A 9,606-nucleotide genomic window follows, 5' to 3' on the forward strand; every position below is an offset into this window, starting at 1 on the left:
GGTTAAAGCTAGTACTGGAGATGGAGCCAACTTGCCTTTCTCTGCCCGAGGTCTTAGGTGATTGCTCCTAAGGCATGCACAAGGGATATAGGCTGGATTCCCCTGAGTGACGAAACCTGAGATCCCATAATGAAGATGGAAGGCGTGGAAGGGAGGGGAACTAAGAGATGTGGAGTCACGTGCGAATAGGAATCTGATTTCTTTCCCATCCACACTGACAGCTTGTTGTCAACATAAATCTTCATTCTGTTTGCCTTCTGTACTCCCTGTTCTAGCACAAGTGTAAGGATTGGACAAAAAGGTATAAGTGGATAGAAAAGGTAGACCCAGAATGGATTAGTCTGGGCTGGGGATCTTACAATGGCATCCTACGCGGTTTCCCAGTTTCCTGAAGTGCTTTGCTCACATTAACTCCTTGGAGATTGACAGCCTCATGAGAAAGGAAGAGAGGAGTCATCCTCTCTTCTACTCACGAGGAATGAGAAGCTTAGAGAAAGTGAATGGACATTCGAGGTCACATTGCAAGGAAGGAAAGGAATTGAAAAAGACGAACTCAGTTCTAAATGAGTCCAGCGCTCTTCCTGATGCGCATGTGCTGCTTGTACTGGGTGTCTGAGCATTCCAGGACAGGTAGGTGGGGCCAAGACTTGTTTCAAAGATTTGGGATAAAATGGCCCTTCTCAAAGATTTTTTAGGGGAATATTTTGATGTAAAGAATACAAAGGCACGTTATGAATGGAATGCAGAATTTACATGAAAAAAGACTTTGAAGGTAGTGGCCCTGTGGCAATGGCTGTTCTGGCCAGACCCTGAAGGTGACCCTGTCCTCTGTCGTTCTGGGGGATATGGATGAGAGGTGCTGCCTGTCGTCCTCTGCCTCCCATCTCTGTTCTCCTCCGTCTCCACTTCCTCCTTGTTTTCTTTGTCTTCATTTATTTAGGTGATGCTACTACTTTCCCAGCACCCAAAGGAAGTTTGTTTGCAAGATGAGTCCACAGGCACAGGGCTGCCCTCAGCATTGCAGTTATGGGAGGAGCTAACGTTCCCACAGGTGATTCAGAAAGGGTTGGGAAGAGATTGAGTCACTGTCTTGGCTGAGTCACTCTTGTTGGGTAAGGGTGGATCTGCAGCTGAACTAGTCTGCTCAGGCTGCCATAACAAAATACTGCAGGCTGGGTGGGTTAAAACAACAGGCATGAGTTTTTTCACAGTTCTAGAGGCTGGAAGTCTGAGCGTGGCGTGTGGTTGGATTCTGGTGTGGGCTCTCTCCCTGGCTTGCAATCAGCTGCCTTCTTACTATGTCCAACATGGCTGAGAAAGAGGTTTTGTAGTATCTCTCCTTTTAAGGATAAAAATCCCATTAGGATATCTCTACCCTCATGATCTCATCTAAAATTAATCATCAGTCACAGGACCCAGCTCCAGTTACCATCACACTGGGGGTTAGGCTTTCCACATAGGAATTCCTTGGACAAAATGCAGTACCTAGCAATCAGCTAGGGTGATTAAGTTGTAAGTAACAGAAGCTCCAACTCAACTCCAGCATCTGCTGGTCCAGATAGCTGGAGGCCAATCAGGGTGAGCCCCAGGAATGGTCGGTCCTGACTATTAGGAACAGGATTAAGAACAGCTTGAACATGTTATCAAGGACTGTGATGTCCACGACATTGCCTTCGGATGAAGACTGTTTACTCTTTGACCGTAGCATGCCTGAGATTTTGGGCTTCACAGTGAGCATATCTCAGTAGTTGCAATCAGTGTGTCATGGGCCCATTCCTAAGTCAGTCATTGTGGCTTGGATGATGGGCTTCACCTATTCACTTAACAGATCACAATGTCAACCCATTTAAATTCCGTAGCAGTTTCATTGACTGGGAAAGAGGAATAGAAATGACAGGAGGTGACTATGTTGCTCAGTAGAATTTCTTCTTTACAATTGTCCCTTTTAAGGGCTAGTGTTGTGGCACAGTGCTGGTTTGGGTCCTAGCTGCTCCACTTCTGATCCAGCTTCCTGCTAACATGCCTGGGAAGGCAGTGAAAGGTGGCCTAGGCACTTGGGCCCCTGCTACCTATGTTGGAAACCAGGTTGGAAATCCAGGCTCCTGGCTTCAGCCTGGCCCAGATCTGGTTGTTATGACCATTTGGGGAATGACTCAGTGGATGGAAGATCTCTTTCTCTCTGCCTTTCCCTCTCTCCATCACTCTGCCTTTCAAATAAATAAATAAACAAACAAATCTTTAAAAAATAGCCCACTATAAATTGTTACTGCATATTCACTTAAAACATTAGAGAGTGGTAACATCACGTTAAAAAATACATTTTCCTTGTTTTAACCCATCCAGTTTATGGTACTTTGTTCTGGCAGCCTGAACTGCCTAAGGCACTGATACAGACATCTTAGGATCCCTCATCGGTCGGCGCCGCAGCTCACTAGGCTAATCCTCTGCCTTGCAGTGCCGGCACACTGGGTTCTAGTCCCAGTCAGGGCGCCGGATTCTGTCCCGGTTACCCCTCTTCCAGGCCAGCTCTCTGCTGTAGCCTGGGAGTGCAGTGGAGGATGGCCCAAGTACTTGGACCCTGCACCCCATGGGAGACCAGGAGAAGCACCTGGCTCCTGCCTTCGGATCAGCGCGGTGTGCCGGCCGCAGCACGCTGGCCGCGGCGGCTGTTGGAGGGTGAACCAACGGCAAAAGGAAGACCTTTCTCTCTGTCTCTCTCTCTTCTCTCACTGTCCACTCTGCCTGTAAAAAAAAAAAAAAAAAAAGGATCCCTCATCACTTTAAGTTGTTACTGATTATGGCCCTGTTCATACGGATGCTTCTACTTTGTATGCCTACAGGGGATAAGGGACATGGCAGCGTCCAGTCAACATGGGTTGTCTAACTGGCTGCCTGCCCAAGCATTGTGAGCTATTGTGAACATCTGAAAGGGGTATTGAGGGGATGGAGCCCTACAGAAAACAAAGAAAAATGTTGTCAATCCCAAGGCCTATACCCCTCTGAACTCTTAATGTTGTGGCAACACAAAGGGATTCAAGAAAGGGCAGCAGTCCTTGGCCTCAAAAGCCACATTTAGGGTTTCCCTGGGACTGCATTTCATCTGATCCACTTCTTCCAGATCTTGGAAGCACCATCTCTATTCCCCTCTCATGTGGAAATTGGCATTGAGTCATGCCAGCCTGGTAGGATCTGCATTTTACTCAGAACATTTACTGTGACCTATATCCATATATCATTTTGCAAATGACACTGGACTATATCTAGCTTAACAACTGTAGGTGTTATACTAAATGAAATAAACCACACACACACACACACACAATACTGTATGATTCCAATCACATAAGGTCCCTAGAGTTGTTGAGTTTGTAGAGACAGGAAGTACAATGGTGGCTGTTAGCTGCTGGTGAGAAGGGGGAATGGGGAGGTGTTTAATGGGGCCAGGGTTTCAGTTTACAAGATGAAGAGTTCTGGGTACAGGTGGTATTGGTGGTGAATGTATTAATGCCATTGAATTCCACACAGGAAAATGGCTCAAATGGTAACTTTATGCTATATGAATTTTACCACAATTTAAAATTAGAAGCCATGCTTTTTTACCTTCCATTTAACATCATATTTTTTAAGAAGTTTTTTTTAAGATTTATTTTATTTATTTGAAAGAGTTATAGAGAGAGGTAGAGACAGAGAGAGAGGTCTTCCATCTGCTGGTTCACTCCCCAGATGGCCACAATGGCCAGAGCTGTGCCGATCCGAAGCCAGGAGCCAGGAGCTTCCTCCGGGTCTCCCACGTGGGTGCAGGGGCCCAAGGACTTGGGCCTTCTCCTACTGCTTTCCCAGGGCATAGCAGAGAGCTGGATTGGAAAAGGAGCAGCTGGGACTCGAACCAGTGCCCATATGGGATGCCGGTGCCGAAAGCAGAGGATTAACCTACTGCGCCACCATGCCGGACCCTTAAGAAGTTATTTTATATTCCTATATAAATATATCTTTTGGATAGTCAACAAACAAGATGATTTTTTTTCTGCCCCAAGCTTGAAGATTTTTTTAAAGGTAAAATTTAGACTTCTGGGGCCAGCGCTGTGGTGAAATGGGTAAAGCCATTGCCTGCGGTGCTGGCATCCCATATGGGTGTGGGGTCAAGTCCCAGCTGCTCTGCTTCCATTCCAGCTCTCTGCTATGGCCTGGAAAAGCAGTAGAAGATGGCTCAAGTCCTCGGGCCCCTGCACCCATGTGGAAAGACACAGTATAAACTCCTGGCTCCTGGCTTCAGATCCGCACAGCTCCGGCTGCTGCAGCCAATTGGAGAGTGAACCAGCAGATGGAAGACCTCTCTCTTTCTCTGCCTCTCCTTTTCTCTCTGTGTAATTCTGACTTTCAAACAAATAAATAAATCTTTAAAATAAAAGACTTCCTATTGAAGCATTCTAGATTGTTTTCTTGATATACTATGCATTATTTTTCTTCTAAAATCTTCCCATTTTTATCCTCTTTATGTGAAATTCTTTTGTAGCTCCTTTTCCTTTTCCCCAAATGGACTCACTTTGGTGGCTCTTAGAGTTATCATCACACACTCCCTTAAAAGGGTCAGAACAGCTCAGCCAAGTTTGGGGTAAGATACAGCAAAAGCCAGATTCTACCACTTATGGGGGCAGGTGCCGGGTGCTGCATCCTTCTTCAGGACTCTGTGGTTAGCTCCTCTTGCCCGGCTGTTCAGTAAGATGGTTTCATCCAGGTGTCACTGCTTCCCTGTGAGGGCTGTATGACATCACCATTAAATGCAGGGGCCTTGCAGAGAGGCTAAATAACTTGTTCAAACGTCACAGCTGATATGCCTGACTGCAAAGCATGGTGAAGTCTCTCTGCACTGCTCTGCCTCCACCCATCTTCCCTTCCACTCCAGAGCTCAGGATATGCCCATCTCTGACCCCCGGGCCACCAGCTGTCACTTGTGGGGGACTGAGAAAGCCTGCTAGGAAGAGGCTGGAGATGAGGCATCATGGCTTCCTGGCTCTCCTCCCAGGTCTCCCCTCCACTTGCCTGTCTCCTCTGGGTTCCCCAAGTTCCCCACTGTCATCACCACACCTGACCCAGAGGCCACCTGGAGCCTCTCCCTCAGCCGAATCCCCTTCTTTCCTTTGTTTAGGAGAAACAAGGATGGCACTTTTCAAAAGTAAAGGGAAGTTGTCCACAGGGGAGGGTGAAACCAATGAAACTGCAACAGGAAATGACAAAAGCAGCGTGGAGTTTCTGACAGAGTGAGGAGCCTCCGCCTTGGTGAGCTGCTGTCCTGCCAAGTGGCTAAGAGTTCATTTAGCTGGGGTTCTACTCCCCACCTGCACGCCAAGTCCCTCCTGGGAAAGCAGAATCCTCACCCTGTCCTCCTCCAGGGGCCAACACAGGTCCCAGGGGCCAACTGGACCACTGTGCCTCAGGAGGGAACATAACCCTCAGACTCCCCAGGCTTCAGGTACCATGACCAAGTTCCTCGGGCCCTAGCATCCTTCTTCCCTGTCCAGGGGAGAGGGACACTGATCTATTGAGCACTTAGTTGAGAGGAACTTGACAGGAATTCAATCTTCAAGCCCCCCATCCCCACCCCCAATAAGGTGATGTAAGTAAGAGAGTGTGTTCAAATTCCAGCATCGCCCACCACTGGCAGTGGGACCTCAGGCTGGACAAACTGCTCAGCATTCCCGACTCCCACGTCCCTCCTACACAGAGGGTCCGGGAGGACTGAGGGCGCTTAGGCTCAGCACTCCACTGCTTCCCCATAGCACCAGCAGCTGGCGATGGCTCTGTGCGTGAGATGTCAGTGCCGCAGCTTTGCAGGTGAAGCAGCCTTTGAACCCTGGTCTGCTGTGGTCAAGGCCCAAGCTCTCCCCCTTTCCCTATGGTTACCGCCCGCCCTCATCGGAGCACTGTTCTCACATGGTCTTGCACCATTACCTAACAGCCCTGAGTAAACAACTGTTTGAATTGAATGCATGAATGCCCATGTTAGTAAAAGGAGAGGAAATGATCTGAATTTGAGAGACAGTAAAAGCACTTATACCAGAGGCTAATAGATGAGTGCTTTGAGGCAGTCACTTAGTTAATATTTACTGAGTATTCACAGAATACTGGGCCCCATTCATTTAGTCCCACCATTTTGGATGCCCGGAGGGAGTGAGGAAGGCAGGCTGAAGAGTTAGGGGAAATGGGGAAAATTGGTGTAAAAATATTTTTGAATTATAATTTTCAATATTATTGTGTTTTCCAGATAATTGTAATCCTCAAACTGAGAGAAAAGTATTAAGTAGAAAGTATACTTTTTTAATAACTAGTTGGCTATTGTTATATGAAGACATTTCTTTCCATTTCTATCCCCAAATCCTGGTTACATGAATACTTTACATAATCTCACAAAGCTAATGATTTTTTTTTTAAAGATTTTCTTATTGGGGCCGGCCTGTGGTGTAGTGGGCTAAGCCTCCCCTTGGGATGTTGGCATCCCATTAGGCACCAGTTCGTATCCTGGCTGCTCCTCTTCCAATCCAGCTCCCTGCTGTGGCCTGAGAAAGCAGTGGAAGATGGCCTAAGTGCATGAGCCCCTATACCCGGCACGGGAGACCAGGAAGAAGCTCTGGTTCCTGGCTTTGGATCAGTCCATCTCCAGCTGTTGTGGCCATCTGGGGAGTGAGCCAGCAGATGGAAGACTCTCTCTGTCTCTTCCTCTGTCTGTAACTCTACCTCTCAAATAAATAACCCGCTATGCCACAGCGCCAGCCCCAAAGCTTATGATTTTAAGTTCTAGATGAAAAGGTGAAGGCTTTTATTGGACTTCTGCTAGGAGCAGAAAGTAGTTGAAAGGAAGATAGCATGCCCAGGGCTGGAGGACCAGAGTCCAGAGAGCAGCACTTCCAGTCCCGTAGATGATTTATGCTCTTTGATGTAGTCATTCACTGGGTGTAAGAAAGGGACAGGCAGCACAGGTGGGGATCCGAGGGACCAGGGGTGGGGGGCATGTGCAGTTAGCTGGGGGTGACACCATCCTTGCTGTGGAGATTCGATGCCGCCAGTGTTCTGGATGAATTGGTGGAGGCAGGTGGAGAGGCAGGATCCCAGGGCCAAGAATCCCTCAGTGTGGGCATCTGCAGGTTAAGACAGGTTTGACAACAGGCAGGTTGAAGCAGATTGGATCACAGATGACATAGTGAGAAAGGGCTCATAGCAGCAAGCTCCTGAGCACAAATCCTCAAATGAGCATTAACATAGGACTGAGATGAATCTGGGGACCTCACTGCTTGCAGTCAATCTTGAGTCATTAAGGGGATTGATGGAGGAAGGGGACTTGTGGAGGCAGCCTCGTAAGTGCCTCCCAGCATATATTAATCCCAATCTGTCACACACTGAGTGATCTTGGTAAATTATTTAATCTTTGGGCTTCTACTACCTCATCTGTAAAGTGGGGACAACAACAATAGTACCTGCCTCACTGGGCTGGATGGGGATTAAATAACTTGATGAATGTCACATGCTAAGCACTGTGTCCAGCACCCAGAAAATACTCAATACCAGGCAGAAATGATGATTATTGAATGTGTAGGGCCCAGAGCTGCCACATTTGATTTGTGAGCTCCTCAAGGGCAGACTCTATGGTTTTAAGTGTTCATTAAATTACTTAGATCATCATCATTGTTGTTGTTCATGAAATAATGTTCAACTATTTTGAAACAGAGCTTCTGCTTCCAATGGTGACTAATATCTGATACCAGGCAACCCCTCTGTGGACAAGGAACCAACTCTCCCAGGATTTTTCCACTAACAAAGAGGTCGTTCAGGCATAGCCACACAATGAAGCTGTCACCTGGGTCACCCCTGTGCCCATCCCATATTCTCGGACTGCACCCCGAATCTCAGATCCCTCCTGTGTAGGGATCCTCCAATAAAGGAGACCGCAGAGAAAGAAAGAAGAAAGAATCGGGGAGGCATGAAGTGGGGGACTGAGGACTCGGAAGGTTGAAAGGCTCTGGAGGGTCCTTCTGAGCAGCCACCCCCAGTAACACTGGTGCTACGTAGCAGTGACCGCAAGAAGGGAATGGAGAAAAGTTCAAGAAGGGAGGGGTTCCTCCAAGGTAAAGGCTCCAGGGTGGGTCACAGAGGCTTTGCATCTGATTCATGTTATCCACTCTTCTCCTTCAACGTGGGAGCACTGACACCTCGGAAATGGACAGGCAGTCTCTTCTGAGACACTGAGGTCTATGACTGAGAATCTCTTTTGTAAAGAGGCGCTAATTATTTCTTCTCAATATTCTCATCAGATAACCTAGATTAAATTATAATAGAATTCTTTTTAAGATTTATTTATTTGAAAGACATAGTTACAGAGAGAGGTAGACAGAGAGAGAGGTCCTCCATCCACTGATTCACTCCCCAGATGGCCGCAATGGCCGGAGCTGCTCCTATCTGAAGCCAGGAGCCAGGAGCTTCCTCCAGGTCTCCCATGTGGGTGCAGGGGCCCAAGCACTTGGCCATCTTCTGCTGCTTTCCCAGGCACATCAGTAGGGAGCTGGATCAGAAGTGGAGCAGCTGGGACTCAAACTGGCATCATATGGGATGCTGGTGCTGCAGCCTGGGGCTTTAACCTGCTGAGCCATAATGCCGGCCTCTCTATTTGCTTTCTAACTACTTGATGATATCTTTCTTTGCAATGCCTCCATTTTTTTTTTTAAATTTTTTGACAGGCAGAGTGGACAGTGAGAGAGAGAGAGACAGAGAGAATGGTCTTCCTTTTGCCGTTGGTCCACCCTCCAATGGCCACTGCGGCCAGCGCGCTGTGGCCAGCGCACCGTGCTGATCCAATGGCAGGAGCCAGGTACTTATCCTGGTCTCCCATGGGGTACAGGGCCCAAGAACTTGGGCCATCCTCCACTGCACTCCCTGGCCACAGCAGAGAGCTGGCCTGGAAGAGGGGCAACCGGGACAGAATCCGGCGCCCCGACTGGGACTAGAACCCGGTGTGCCGGCGCCGCTAGGTGGAGGAATAGCCTAGTGAGCTGCGGCGCCGGCCGATAATGCCTCCATTTAAAAAAAATATTTATTTATATTATTTGAAAGGCAGAGTTACAGAGAGGCAGAGGCACAGAGGCAGAGGCAGAGACAGAGAGAGAGAGAGAGAGAGAGAGAGAGATGTCTTCCATCCACTGGTTTACTCCCCAGATGGCCACAACAGCCAGAGCTGGGCAGATCTGAAGCCGGGAGCTTTTTCCAGGTCTCCCATGTGGATGCAGGGGCCCAAGCACCTGGGCCATCTTCTACTGCTTTCTCAGGCCATAGCAGAGAGCTGGATTGGAAGTGGAGCAGCCAGGACTCAAACTAGTGCCCACATGGGATGCCAGCACTGCAGGCAGTGGCTTTACCCACTATGTCACAGTGCCAGCCCCCCTCCATTTTTTAATGTCCAATCTCTCTACATCTCTCTTGTATTTAGAGCATTTCTTTTTCAAAAAACCAAAAATGTCTTTTCATTTCTTTCTTCTCCCTCCCTCTGCCTCTCCAACTCTCCATATTTTGCCTTTTTGTTCTTTTAAAAAAATGTATTTCCTTCCCTGGTTCACTCACCAT

This window comes from Oryctolagus cuniculus, chromosome 15, assembly GCF_964237555.1.
Source record: "Oryctolagus cuniculus chromosome 15, mOryCun1.1, whole genome shotgun sequence".
NCBI lineage: Eukaryota > Metazoa > Chordata > Mammalia > Lagomorpha > Leporidae > Oryctolagus > Oryctolagus cuniculus.